The sequence below is a fragment of the Anolis carolinensis genome, chromosome 5 (assembly GCF_035594765.1).
Source record: "Anolis carolinensis isolate JA03-04 chromosome 5, rAnoCar3.1.pri, whole genome shotgun sequence".
NCBI lineage: Eukaryota > Metazoa > Chordata > Lepidosauria > Squamata > Dactyloidae > Anolis > Anolis carolinensis.
In genome coordinates, this window is record NC_085845.1 from 177,801,625 (window position 1) to 177,817,628 (window position 16,004).

The window sequence follows — 16,004 nt, forward strand, 5'->3', positions numbered from 1 at the left end:
TGGACTTCAACTCCCAGAAGCCTCAGCCGCTTTGGACAATGATCAGGGATTCTGGGAGGTGAAGTCCAAAACGCCTGAAAGACCACAGTTGGGAATCTAAGACTGTATCCAATTCGACTTTTAAAAGACGCCTGGCTTGATAGCAGTAGGTGTGAAAAAAGATGTTGGGAGTCCTTGTGGGCAACAAGTTAAACATGAGCCAACAATGTGATGTGACGGCAAAAAAAAAGGGATTTTGGCCTACATAAATAGGAGTCTACTGTCTAGATCCAGGGAAGTCATGCAACCCATTTATTCTGCCTTGGTCAGACCACACCTGGAATACTGTGTCCAGTTCTGGGCACCACAATTGGAGATGTTGACAAGTTGGATTGTGTCCAGAGGAAGGCGACTAAAATATGATCAAGGCTCTGGAGAACAAGTCCTATGAGGAGCGGCTTAAAGAGCTGGGCATGTTTAGCCTGCAGAAGAAGGCTGAGAGGAGACATAAGAGCCATATATAAATATGTGAGGGGAAGTCATAGGAAGGAGGGAGCAATCTTGTTTTCTGCTGCCCTGGACACTAGGACGCGGAACAATGGCTTTAAACTACAGGAAAGGAGATTCCGCCTGAACATTAAGAACTTCCTTACTGTGAGAGCTGTTCAGCAGTGGAACTCCCTGCTCCAGAGTGTGGTGGAGGCTCTTTCTTTGGAGGCTTTTAAGCAGAGGCTGGACGGCCCTCTGTCAGGGCTGCTTTGATTGCAATTTTCCTTCTTGGCAGGGGGTTGGACTGGATGGCCCACAAGGTCTCTTCTAACTTTATGATTCTATGATCTCAGGCATGGGCAAACTTGGGCCCTCCAGGTGTTTTGGACTTCAACTCCCACACTTCCTAACAGGCTGTTAGGAATTGTGAGAGTCGAAGTCCAAAACACCTGGAGGGCCCAAGTTTGCGAATGCTTGCTGTATCTTGCTGTACCAGAATGAATTAAATTTGACACCACTTTCACTGCCCTGACTCAATACTATGGAATCATGGGATTCGCAGTTCGATTAGGCACCAGCACTCTAGCAGGGAAGATGAGAGAGAACTTTTAAAACTACTAATTCCATATCATTGGGCCATGGCAATTAAAGTGGTTTCAAACAGCATTAATTCTACAATGTAGATGCATCTTGTAGCCCAGCATTGAAAACACTACATCACACTGGTTCTCATTGTGTTGTACATAGTCTGGTACAAAATTTAAGATTATAAAGCAGGTCTGGGCAAACTTTGACCCTCCTTGTGTTTTGGACTACAATTCCCACAATTTCTAACAGCCAGTATGCTGTTAGGAATTGTGGGAGTTGAAGTCCAAAACACCTGGAGGGCTGAAGTTTGCCCATGCTTGTTATAAAGGTATTGTCCAGCTATATAATGACCTATTGAGTGTAAACATAGCTCTATTTAAATGGCTTCCTCCTTTTTTGTGTGTCCCACCAGAAGATGTTCTGGAAATAATAAATATGTGCGGAAGGGGAATGAAAGCAATTCTTGGTCCCCACAATCCTGATAACTTGTATTAACTTGGATAGGCCCTTTCCTATGGGCAGGCAACCACCAAAATTGGACACAAGGGATTAATATTCTGCTCCTGGAAACATTCAGGGACCGAATGGACTGGAAAAAATAGATCTTCCATAGATTCTTTATACTGAATGATCCTGTGCTTGTAGTGAGCCGCGGTGGCGTAATGAGTTAAACCCTTGTGTCAGCTGGACTGCTGACTTGCAGTTTGGGTTGCTGACCTGAAGGTTGCTGGTTCGAATCCGCGAGATGGGATGAGCTCCAGTCTGTCAGCTCTAGCTTGTGAGGACATGAGAGAAGCCTCCCAGCAGGATGGTAAAACATCCGGGCATCCCCTGGGCAACGTCTCTGTAGTCGGCCAATTCTCTCAACCAGAAGCGACTTCCAGTATGTTCTCAAGTCACTTCTGACACAATAAAAAAAATCCTGTGCTTGTATATTTAGTACTGAGTTCAAAGGGATTCAGTCTCATGTTAGTTAATGTCTGATTGTCTAAGAATGCGGGCCTACTTGCTAGTTTAAAAATGCATTCCGCTGAATATAATATAGAACAGGACTTGCTCCCGAGTATTGAATGTATTTTCTCTTCTTTGCAACAACCCTTACCTTTATGTGTGACATAGGATCCATTTGTAATGGTTTATATTTCAGCTTCTCTTCTTCTCTTTTTCATTATCTTTTTTGCATTCCTTCTCATATTTTTTAGAATAATAGAATAATAGTGTTGGAAGAGACCACATGGGCCATCCAGTCCCACCCTCTGCCACCCAGGAAAAACATAATCAAAGTACCCTTGACAGGTGGCCATCCAGCCTTCATTTAAAAGCCTCCAAGGAAGGCGCTTCCAGCACACTTCGAGGCAGAGAGTTCCACTGTTGAACAGGTCATATGGTCAGGAAGTTCTTTCTAACGTTCAGGTGGAAATTCCTTTCCTGTTATTTGAACCTATTGCTCCAAGTCCTAGTCTCTAGGGCAGTAGAAAACAAGCCTGCTCCCTCTTCCTTATGACAGAATTTAACACAGCATTCCAGGTTTGGCCAAAGCAGATTAGAGGGGCACCATGACTTCCCTTGATCTACACATTATATTCCCTTATTTAAAAACCTAGATAATTTGGACCTCATGCCACCTGATATTGATCTGCACACTCTTATGTTCTGGCTTATCAATTGAAGATTCAGTCATGTTATAATGTAGGTCTGTTCTTCCACTAGCTTCCTTTCAATAGTTGAAGTTGGTAGAGCTTCACCTGCCCCAGTACACTGCGACAAGTTTATTATCCATAAAAACATCTTTTAATGCCAACAGTTGATTAAAGATCATATTCCAATGTTGCTCACAACAATAATATACAATTAGCACAAAACATGAGTGATCTGACAAGAATGTTTTGCAGGCTAACAATATATATATATAGTTATATAGATATAGATGTCTTTCTTATTAAAGGATTTGTTATGCCAGAATTCATGCAAAGAATTTCAGAGCAGTAAACACAACCGGAACAATCACTTTGTTGACATTACCAAACCATTCAGATACAGAAACAGTAGGCGATAGATAAATATATACATACACTGTTTTGTTGTTTCGTGGTCCCCTTCTGTTATATTAAAACATTGCTCCCACCCCACCGGGTCCTTATTAAAGACAAGTCCAAAAAATAGGATTTGGAGTATTTTCTACCAATACAGACCACCAATATAAACATTTTGAGATTTCTACCATAGATCCCTATGAATTAGGCACTTAACCATTGGCTGGGAGTGGTGGCAGGAATCAGCAACACAAATTTCCCTCTCCAAAGCCAATATTAATTCTTAGATTCATAGTCCTTAGATCATTTGAAGTTGGAAGTTGTCATATGCCATATACATAATTCTTTTGCCTGAGTCTATGGATGCAGTACTTCTGTTCGAACACTTTTAAAAGCAGTGGTTTTCAATCTATGCTCCTAGGAATCCCAATGGTTGTAGTAGTGAACAACCTTTCAAGTAAAATCTCATCTGCCATCACTCATAACAGTTATGGGGAACAAGCTTATGTGAAACCTTGCCCACCATTAAGAACCTTCTCTCTGCAGTCTGGAATAATGGAGCAATCTTCACTGCTTTCTAGGGGTTATTCAGCCATGTGGAGTGAGTCACAAAGTGAACAAACACATGTCCTAGAATATGTGATGTCCCACCATCCTTACAATAGGCATCGGCAAACTTTGACCCTCCGGATGTTTTGGACTTCACCTCCCACAATTTCTAACAGTCTATTTGGTATTAGGAATTGTGGTAGTTGAAGTCCAAAACACCAAAGTTTGTCCATGCTTGCTCTACAATAACGCAGGGGTTCAATTGCAAAAGATGAGGAGCAGCTCCTGGGTAGATGGTGATGTGAAAAGGCTTTCCTGACAATAGAAAAGTTGAAAGACACGGCATTACCATTGTAACCTCACAGATCTGGACCTCTGCAGTGCACAGCACCATCACCAAACTCATCCAATATGAACCAAGGATGACTCTCAGGTATCCTCTGGCTAGTAAATGTGCGTATTTATACATAGAAACAACCCTTTGTTTTTTAAAAAATCAAGATGCATTGTGTTTTACTACTTTATTGACCCTGGTGTGTTCCAAAGTTTTGTTCGTTGCCTTATCTTATTGCAAAGTCTCTACAGGCAATATTCATACTGCAGTTAAGCCAAAGTGCTGGAACTTGAAGCAGACAGAACAAAGGTAGCTGGAGTCCATCTAAAGAAGATTAACTTGTTTGTGTTACAAGGTCCTTTAATAGAATAGAAATATAGCCATCTATTGACCAAACTACCAGTACAATCCTTGTGAAACAGCACAACGTATCCATGTAACAAAGAGTCTGTCTACATACTAGATTGGATTGACTGAGCTACTGTCATTGCAAAAACCACTCAGTTGACTTGCAAGATACATGCTATCTGGGATAAGTTTGAACAAAACAACATTTTGTGGAATTGATTTCACTGAAATTAGCTTGGCTGTGTGTGCATTTAGAAAAGCGAAAAAAACATCAACAGTTCACCAAGTGCCATTTCCATGCTTTTGTTGTTGTTGCTATAGCTAAGGTTTCAAAGAAACAATTGATGTTTTACTTTTTGTATATTCATAGAAATATCAATTAGCAGACAGATCACGTTGAACATACCTAGAATGTCCTAATATCACACAAATGCTCTACTATTGTAACTATTTACGGATTAATTTTAATAATAATCTCTTCCACTGTCATAATTCTTCTTCTAATTGCTTGCTGTTGAATTTGGAAATAATGTCAGCGCAAATAATGTCAACACATCTTTAATTAAGGGCTACCTCTTTTCAACCATTCCACTAATAATCTTCCCCATAGCAGCTCTCTGCATTTATACCAGCCAACATAAAAGAACAATTTATTCATCTGATGAATGGAACTCTAATCTGCGACACTCATGCCATTATATGTTTTTAATCTTTAAATTACCATAGAACTCTCTTTTGTTATTTTCTATACAGACTAATACGGCTATTTGCCCCACCCACTAAAACCTTTTCAAAGTAGGTATATAACTTGAATTCATAAGACATATGCAGAATCTCTTTGTTTTCTGCTTTCTGCATTGCTCCAGTTATTTTCCATTCATTTTAATCTCTTATGTCCTAAATGTTGATGTTTGCCACTTGATAAAACAGTAATCTAACCAATCTTTTGTGTGTAAATACAGAAAACTACAATGATGACTGGTATAAAATACATCCAATTTACTGGGTGACTTAACTTGTAATAGAATATTCTCCAGCCTTCCTTAAATCTCATAGCATCTTCAATTGTGCCCACAAATTATTTACTTAGGGAGAACAACATTAATGAGTGTCTATATGTCATGCACAGGAATTATGTGGCCCTCCAGATGTTGCTGAATTGCAGCCCCCAAGATTTCTCATTTTTTAATATGTAGGGTTGCTGGGAGTTAGTGATCAACAACATCTGAAGGAGCACACAATTGTCATCATAGCTCTAAATACACTCTTATTACAGAATTTCTACTGGACAAACTGAAAATTCAGTGCTGTAATAGAGGTGAATCAGATGTAAGCTGTATTTTGCTGGATTAGTCTTGAAATGTATTTTTATTTCAGAGTCCAATAACTGCCACTCACTGACCTAGTATCAATGCTAGTTAGGCTTGTACTCCATGCTGTTTTCCTACCAAAGTCTTTGTATGTAAGTGAAAGCCATCTTAAGGTTTCAATCTGTTTTTCAAATAATTTTTAACTGCTCAGAGTAGACGGGTTGCTCCCTCTTAAAACAGCCAGAACATATGGCATGGCCCATCCTGTATAGGGGGAAAATTTAAAAGAATACATAGAAACAACAGTAGAATGTTTTTAGAGTGAAACCAGGTGGGGCATTTCTTTTTAGGCATGTTGGATAACCTGAGCTACTTCCAAACAGACAGCTCAGCAGGTTGCCAACCAGAAAGCATTGTGCTAATTTTTCCTTGCCTAGTGGATAGTTTTAAGCAAGGATGTGACAGGAAAAAAGTCAAATATGTTGGGAAATCATTGAAGGGTCAGAGGCAGAAGTTGGCAGCTTCTGCATGCCTTGTGAGATGCTGTGAACGAGGCAATGCAATGGATCGAGGGAAATAAACTCACCTGGAAAGCACTCTTGATTGAGATGTTTTTAACTTTTTGGTTTTAATGCTTAGGTTTTGTTTTATTGTATTTATGTATATGCAGCATTGACCCGTGCCTTTTTGTAAGCCGCTCCGAGTCCCCTTCAGGGTGAGAAGGGTGAGGTGTAAAAACAGTAAGTAAGTAAATAAATAAATTTCATGGAAAGACTCGGGGACATGAGAGAAGCCTCCCAAGCAGGATTGTAACACATCCGGGCATCCCCTGGGCAACATCTCTGTAGACAGTCAACTCTCTCACACCAGAAGCAACTTGCAGTATGTTCTCAAGTTGCTTCTGACATGATAAAAAAATGGAAAGACTAATGAGATTCATTGTCTTTGTCCCTGGCCCTTGACTGATCCAGTTATACACTGAGGAATCATACAAATGCAACTGTCTGTGAAATTCCCCAACGTTTGTTTCAAGGGGCTTGCATTTCAGAATGGAAGAGAACTGGATCAGGACCTCCTGAACTACATGTTTCCTCTTAAAATCAATCAGCAGAACAGGAGGATACAAATTCAAAACTGTTATATATCAGGATAGTAGGTTAATAAACTAATCTTTGGTGCATAAATACTAGGAAAGTGGAATGGACTCAAAAATCTGTGGGGTCAAATATGGTGACATAGCATCTAAAAGACACAAATAGACCATATTCTACTTCTGAATCACAAATTTCACATTGATTTCGGAGATATTATACATAATGGTGATGTATATGGTAAAACTGTATTAGCTGTGTCAAGTCAACAATAGAAAAATCTGCATGAAAGGTTAGCCTTTTGTTATGCAACCCTAAAAATGCAAGCTCAGAGGTAAGCCCATTGAGTTAAATGAGACTTACTCACAATAAAGTATTTTAATGTTTTACCCTAAATGACAATACATCTATTAAACATCTCCCAGTTCCCTTCTTCTGCTAGCAGCGTCTTGGCTTTGGATCAATCAAGTCACGTAGAGTTGGCACATTACCCCAAGGAATAGAGCAAATGATTTTATGCTTGGAGAGCAAATCAGATTAGTCCCTCTTTTGAGTAACACAATTAAAATGACAACTTGCTTGTCTCAAATGTTGCTGAGAGTTTAACACAATGTGCAAAACAGATTTGCAAAATTAAATCTGGCAAAAATGTGGGTCCTAATCTTGTTGGGGGGTTAATGGAATGGGCAAGAGGAAACATTGTTATTAACATATTCTAGAAAATAGCTTTAGAGAATGACCTCAGACACACAGCATCTAATATATGCTGAATAGATGTGGTTCACTCCATGCCACCCACTGCATATATTACACTGAAAAGAAAGCTTTTGCTTTGCCAGTCCAAAAAAAGGTTCAACAAAATCAACAAAAATGCTATCAATTAAATATGTAGAAGATTAACATTTGGCACATGATACCTTCTGTTTCTGTCGCCAGTGCATTCATAGAAGAAAATGGTTTACATCTTTAAATGTTAGAACCACAGCACTGGAAGAGCCCCAAGGATCATCCAGTCCATCCTCATTCCCATGCAGGAATATACAATCAAAGCATTGCCAACAGATTACCATTTAGCCTTGGCTGAAAAACCTCAAGAGAAGGAAACTTAATTTCATTAAAAAGAAATATTTCTTACTTTTTATAAATCTAATAAATACAAGTTTTAAAATATATTCTTACAAGTAACTAAAAAATACTTTCCTGCCTTCTGTTTTCAGTGGATTTTTCTATTGATTAACTTTTACACTGCACTTATTAACACTGTGACTTCAAAACAAGCTTTATTTGTTTCAGTTGAGCTCTCTCTAGCATGTCAGTCTGTTGAGCCAGATCTTCAGATCTGTTATGGAAACTCATCAGTGAATAAGTACATCTGTAATACCTGTATGATCATTGTGTTTGCTACACTGGTGTTCTAAGAGAGGCATTTTCAGCTATGATAGTTTTACGTTTAAAGAGAAGGAAATGCCCTTATGTGCTTTCATGTTCTTATTTTGGCATCTGCTGAAGACCTCTACAGTAGGATGACTGCCTTCTCTTCTTTCCCATTCCTATGTATCTTCAGTTCACATACTAATAAGAATTTTATGACTAGTTCAGATTGAATCAACCAAGTGGTATCATCATCATCGTCGTCACCATCATCACCATAATCCCAAACCTAATCTGCTTGCAATTCCATTAGAACAAACCTTAAACACTGGAATACTGTCACAGCTTGATAGTTTTCTAGGAAATGAACTTTTGACTGGTGTGGATCTGGGAGGCAAGAGATCACTGACTGGCTTATATCGCTCTCTAATTTATGTGTAGGAGGTTCACCATCAATTACTCCATCTTTAATTGATGGTTGAAGGTTCAGTAAACTTCTAAATATTCTAAAGACACTGAGCTTGGAAACTAAGCAGGGTCAGTCCTGATGAGTAGTTGGGTGGGAAACTGCCAACAACTACCAGGTGTTGTAGGTTATATTTTAGAGAAAGAAACAGGTAAAATCACACCTGAGTAGTTATCCCTAAGAAACCCCTCTAAAATTCATGAGGCCACCATACATCGACAGGTGATTTGAAGGCACATATATACACACAAAAGTATCTTATATTGAATGAAGCCATTAGTCCAGCTATTTACCATTGTTTGTTCTGAAAGACAGTTGATCTCCTGGGTCTCTGCACAGCTCTATATTGTTGTTATCTGCTTGTGGATCCCTTTAAGTGGAGCTGCCAGGTAGAAGACTGCTCTGCTACTGAGCTACAGCTCCTTATCATACGTTATGGACAGTTCTGCATCATAGTCTTAGTCAACAGATTTCCTAGAATATGAACACTGTGCCTATGACTCATCTAAATCCCTTTTTATAGTTCCCCATTACACATTTACAGAAATTAAGTCTTGTACAAAGATAAATCATATGGGAATCAAGGTCAATTGAATGTTTAACATCAGGATAAGCTACCTGTTGCTGAAAGGCAGTCTCACTGGAACACATTATTTCATGCTTTCTAACAGCCATCATATATCTATTCATAAGGAAATATTTACTGTTTATCAGGCATGCTTTTCCTTAAACTCTCCCTTCAGTACAGTACTTGCATGGCTGGATTGATCTCTAACAAAGTGTCTTCAGGTTGCCTCTTGATTTATGGAAACCCCCATAACTTTCATTGGATTTTCCTTTTCAAGGAATCCCTAAAGGCGAGTTTGCCAATTTTCCTATTAATTAATGGGGAATTAATCCAAGAAATCACCAGTGTGGGACTTCATGTTCTATCTGCGCACAGAGTTCACAGCAAGAACAGCAGAAATCTAATATTTTAGTTCCAGTTCCAGTTGCAGCGTACTTTGTGCTTCTATGGAATCAAACCCAACACCATAGTCTTCAGTGCTAAGAACACTACAGAATAACGCAGCATTGCACTGTAGTTCCATGAAACAGAATTTCACCATGAAATTGACAAAGAGTCTGTAAAGAATGACAGAACACTACAGACGGATTAAAGCAAAATCACAGTGTCCAAATAGCCTTTTTCTACAGAACTATTTTGAAATACTTTTTCAAGACACTAAATGCCCTAAATACCCCAAAGACAACAAATCCCATTGATTTTGAAAGCTAAGCAGGGCCAGCCCTAGGATGGAAGACCACCAATGAATACCACAAACTAGGACTAGGAGCAATGGGACAAATTACAGGAAAGGAGATTCCACCTGAACATTAGGAAGAACTTCCTGATTGTAAGGGCTGTTCAACAGTGGAACTCTTTGCCTTGGAGTGTGAATTTTGGAGAATTTTAAACAAAGGCTGGATGGCCGTGTTTTGGCGGTGCTTTGATTATACTTTTCCTACATGTCAGGTGGTTGGACTAGATGGCCCATGTGGTTCTAAGCTGTCAGCTGGGTTTCAGAGAACAAAACAGAAAAAAACACCTCTGAGTTTCCCTTGCCTAAGAAAACCCTATAAAATTCATATGGTCACCATAAGTGGACAGATGACTTCAAGGCACACAAATGAAGAAAATCTTATTTGGGATCCAGCTACAAAATGGCTTTAATGCTGAGCAGCAGTAGAAAAACCTAAAGTCAAGAAATGAGTAAGATCAATGCAGAATTTTGCTGAGTTTGGCATAACTGCTTCAGTAAGAATCTGGCAGAGACATTGACATAGCAGCATTAACCTATTCTAGTCAAAACAGTTCTGTAGCAGTGATAAGGCTTTGATTTGGGTCATGCTTTATGTTTATAGACCAATGGTTTGGTGCAGCAAGGCAATAGGGAGTGAGGAATATCATCTTCTGATTTACCTACACTGAATCTGACATGCACATGCATCTTCTGATGGTTCTTTACCACACTCAATTCTCTGCCAAAACCAAAACTTTACATAGTATATTCATTGTAAGGAAACCTACTCGGATTCCTATAAACGGTAATGCTTAATGATGTTCAATGTTATTGGAGAAAAAAAAAGAAGAAACAGCTGCTATTCACAGATTGTTTACTTTGAAGTGGCAGAGCTGTAAGTGGTTTGTGGCCTATGACCAGCCAAAACATTAGAAACTGCGGAAAAGATGAAGGCAGTTGATTTTGAACACAAGTGAAAAGGACATTTTAATGGATAAGGTGAAAATAAACAACAGAATTCATTTAAGTGCTGAAGAATAACAAGCCCTTACTGAACGTATTCCTGCAAAGAAGAGTGGCAAGCCAATAAATATTGCTATAATGAATAGTTAACGTTTTGTGGGTTTAATGCTTAAAGACGTAGCTATTTCAAACAACATAAAGATCGATGTGGGTTTTCCCACTGATCTCTTGGGGAAACTTCAGGCCATTGAAGTTCCTGACAAGTGTACCTGTGTGGCACATGCATTTAGTGCAATAACATTTCATACTGTTAGAAAATATATGCAGCATGCTACTAAAAATATGTGTGAACTGGGTTTTGCCCACTAAGACATGGTATTACCAGCTCTTCTGGAGTGTCCCAACTATTTCTACTTTCTGGCTCTATTTTTTTCCCCAAAATCATACTCCTCTTTCTCCCCAACACAGAATGTGTCCATATGCATGCTATTGTTCAGTAAGATTAGAAATCCTCTGCTTTAGAAAAATGGTAAGAAAAACATAACTGAAGATTCCACAAGGCAATGAAAATTTCAGTAGAACAGCAGCAAATGAAATAGAAGAAAGTTGAATGGTTGAAGCTAGTCACATGGAGACAATTCACATCCACCAACATAATGGAATGATTTAGACTGAGAATGGGAACTGTATTTTTATTTGCTCTTGAAGTCTATCTGAGAATGACAAAGCATTCAACACCCATGAATAGGGGAGAGACGAAACCAGAATGGCGGTTGGTAGCCTGAATATGTCCACATTCCATTCCATGTATGTCCATTCGATATTCAAACCAACCTATAGGCTGCCAAGGGAGTAATTGTTCAGCTATCTATAATTTCTTCCCATTTACAGTGAACTCTGTGTTGCATTATCTCCATTTTTAATGCTATAGAAAAATTGGTCTCTCTTAAAAATCCAATCATATGCAACCACTCATGTATTCTCATTTCTTTCCTGCATAACTGCACAAGAGTTCATGATTATACAGTTAACTTGCATTTGTATGCAATTTCTTTAGGAATGCAATGGAAACTATGGGGAGTCAGAATTAGCTTAAGGTAATGCAGGGTTGAAGAACTGTGGTCCTATAGTTGTCATTTAGTTCCCATTGACCCTATCCAGTATACCCAACATTGAGACATTATAGGACCTGCATAGTGTGTGGCCCTGGTGCAGTGGCTGAATTGTTGATAATAGATTATATGAAAGGTGGCTTTTGATGGTACAACACTTCAACAAACATTATGGGAGTAATTGCAGAGGAACAGTGCCACACTGTGATGTATATAATCTATGTATCTGTATATATATCATTATACTACCAGCAAACAGTAGAGGTTTGTAGTCCTTAGCCAATATTACTGGTTACTATTTGTATTTGCCATTAATCCTGTAACACACTTTAGCAGAAAATAGGACGAACTTTTGTATGGGAATGTGCTGGTCTGGATAAGGGTGGCATGTAGGAGTTCCCCTACATTTCTTTGCTTCCTTCAGTCCCTATGCATTACGGCAGTGGTTCTTAACCTGTAGGTCCTCAGATGTTTTCAACTTCCAGAAATCCTATCAGTTGGTAAACTGGCTGGGATTTCTGGGAGTTGTAGGCCAAAACACCTGGGGACCCACAGATTGTGAACCACTGCATTAGGGGGTCACGTTAGCATTTCAAGGTGAAATAGGAGAAAGGGCACCTATATATTTTACAGTTGTATAGGAGGGAGAATCTCAGCAGGCACTGCTTGCCAAGCAGCATTTATCCATCTGGCCACTGATCCAGTCCCATTTTCTTTTGATCTTTGAAAAAAATATTTTAGAAAAAGCTGCAAGACTGTTTTGAGAGATGGTGGAATTACCAGCTCTAGCCAACTGGCATCTCCATGGCTGGCTTCGCTGCAGATTTGAAATGTTTTTGTTCCAATCATGATTCTAGTAAGGTCCATTTATGTTTCTTATTGAATGCAGCAGGTGTGCTCCCAAATCCAGTTCCATTACTCTGTAATATTACATCTGTCTTGCTCCAAAGCTTCTTTCTTTTTTCTGGCCCAACAATACTAATTTACTATTCCTTGTCGATGTCCATATTCCACTGTGTCTTCTTCCCTCAAATTTTATGTCCTTTCAGAAATGTACTTTTATTCACCTTTTCCTTTTTGAACACTATAGCCTCAGTGCAAATATATGTGATCTTCTGCAGCTCAATTTTCTAAGTCTATATTATGTATTTCATCTAAATTATGGCTTTGCCTAAGACACCTGTTTAAGAACTGGGAAGAAACTACATGTGGTATTTTTACTGGGAAATGGTATACTGCTTATGATATTATGATAAATTGTATCCCCCATGGGAAACACTTTAAATTCAGTTATCTTAAAGAAGAAGTAGATAACTCTGGAATACTGAGCAGAATGACACAATATTTCTCCTCCCACAAAAGTCCCTGTTTTAGTCTCTTAAGAGACAATATAATAATAATAATAATAATAATAATAATAATAATACAGTAGAGTCTCACTTATCCAAGCCTCGCTTTTCCAAGCCTCTGGATTATCCAAGCCATTTTTGTAGTCAATGTTTTCAATATATCGTGATATTTTGGTGCTAAATTCGTAAATACAGTAATTACAACATAACATTACTGCATATTGAACTGCTTTTTCTGTCAAATTTGTTGTAAAACATGATATTTTGGTGCTTAATTTGTAAAACCATAACCTAATTTGATGTTTAATAGGCTTTTCCTTAATCCCTCCTTATTATCCAAGATATTCGTTTATCCAAACTTCTGCCGGCCCGTTTAGCTTGGATAAGTGAGACTCTACTGTAATTCTTTATTTGCATCCCTCTTTCTCCCTAAATGGGACTCAAAGCGGCATACAGTATATCCTTTTAGCCAACTACAATTCATCTCCTATAGTCATGGTCAGTTTCCAATCTGAACATTTCAGTTATAAAAGATTAATTACACTGTTGGGAGACTGAATTTAAGGGCCTAAAATTGTTTGAAAAGAAAAGCAAGTAAGAAGAGTGAACGAATGGCATTAGGATGAATTTATAGAAATGCTCCTGCACCCAATTATCAGAGTATTTCCTTCTAAGCAGACCTATGTAGGTTTGTACTGCTAGAGAACTAAGCAGATGGTACTGTAAAATTTACCATTTCCAGTTATGTAACAGATAGTATTTCAGAAGCAGAAAAAGATGACACTGTAAAATTTATCATTTCCCAGTTATGTAACAGCTAGACATTCAAAAGATGTATCTTCTTATTCATCCTTTTCCATTCTGGGACAAAAAAAAACCCTTTTCTGAATTTCTGTTGCTAACTGTTGAATAAGGTGTTAACTGTATGCAAAAACCAAACTAGACATTCTGCAGAATGAACAGTTGGGAAACCAGATGTTTTTTTCTTCTAGTACAGGTAAGTGTGACACTGGGATAATACATAGTATAGCAAAATCTATGGAGAAAGAAATTTCAGCCAAAGCATGCAAAGCTACTGTCAAAAGTAATTTGTTCTCATTACTTGTTAGTGCTACAATAAGTACTTGTTGTTACTTTTAGAACATCTTAAAATGAAGTTGTTTCATTATTCATTTTGACACTTATTACTTTGGAGGGATTGGGAATCTGAGAGTTGATAAAAGAATGACATTAAAACTACTAAATTCCCCCCCCCCCCCCCCCCCCAGATTCCAGGTCAGAATGCCTCTAAAATTTAACTTCAAAGTGTAACTAGAAAATGTTACTTATTAAACTATTTTTATACAAAATGTTTTTAACCTGCTGATTTTGAAATATGACATAATTCTTAAAAAGTATCTCATAACTACTTGGAAGCTTTGAGGTTAGCCATTTTCACTACAGTTGCAATTTCAAGGATGATTATCCTCTCTACACCTGTGCTACTCAAAGTAGTGGTCCACAGACCAGGGCTGATCAACCATAAGCCATCAGCTGCCAGTCATTGGAGTTTCTAGGAAAGAAAGTAATAATTGTAATCAATGGACACAAATGTGGTGCTAAGCCCTAGCAGTCTGGGGAGAAATGCTACCCCATGCTCCACAATTTTCCCTCTAGGAAAAGAAAACCCACACCAAGTTCCATGATTTTCCCTTTAGTTTTTACAGATAAACAAGGCCACTAATATAGGGAAGGCAACTCCCATCATCCCCCTGACAAACATGGCTGTGCTCCACTTTTAAGTCTCCCTGAAAACCTGCAACAGGCTGGAAGAGACAGGTACATATCTTTCCTGAGTGTCCTTCTATTTTTTTTTTTACTATCTGAAACTTTGTGCAGTTGTCTCTAAATAAATGGTCAAGGATTTCTAAATACTTCTTATTAAAGATAACAACTATTTTTGGCATCTCTGTTCTTTTTTATTATAGACCCCCTAGATCCAATAGATCTAAGTCTGTACATAGGACCTACATTCAGACAGTGTGGAAAGACTGCAACTGTTTTCAGTTTGATTCATCACATGCAACTTTGGTGAGTCCCAGGTCCAATTGATCCACCCTGGGAACCCACTGTGCTCCTACTCAGGTTGAGAGGTTGTGTACATTTAAACCAGACACATCTAAAAGTTCACTTCCAGCTATTGGAAAACATGTTGGGCAGGCTAAATAAGTGTAATTTATGGTCCATCCTAGTTACCCCCATTTTCTCATTTAAGCAGTATAGAATGGCAATGAGAATGGATGTTTCAGTGGTGCTATGGTTAAAGGGCTGGGAATCATAAATCCTTGCCAAATATTTGCAAAATCACTCACAGAGCTACCATCAGATAAACACAATGCACACATTTTGGTTCCCACAGACTAGTTCCCTTCAGTAATGCTTAAGATTGCTTTGAGGCTTTCAAATTTGCTAAAAAAGCAAAGTTGAAAGGAAAGTTCATTTGGTTTAAAAACCATTTGGTTTATTTCCCTTGTTAACAACATTCATGCATGTGATACATTCCAATGATTCTTGGTGTTGTTGGTGTAAGCGCCCACAAAGACTTTTGGCTGCATTGGTTGCCATCATTCACTTTTTGGCAGCTTGGCAGTTAATGCACTCAAGGCTTTTGAGTGCCACTTATGGGTTGTTATAACAATTAATCTTTTGTGTACTAATACTTTTAGAGATGGAGGAAGCATAGCAAATATAATGGAAGCA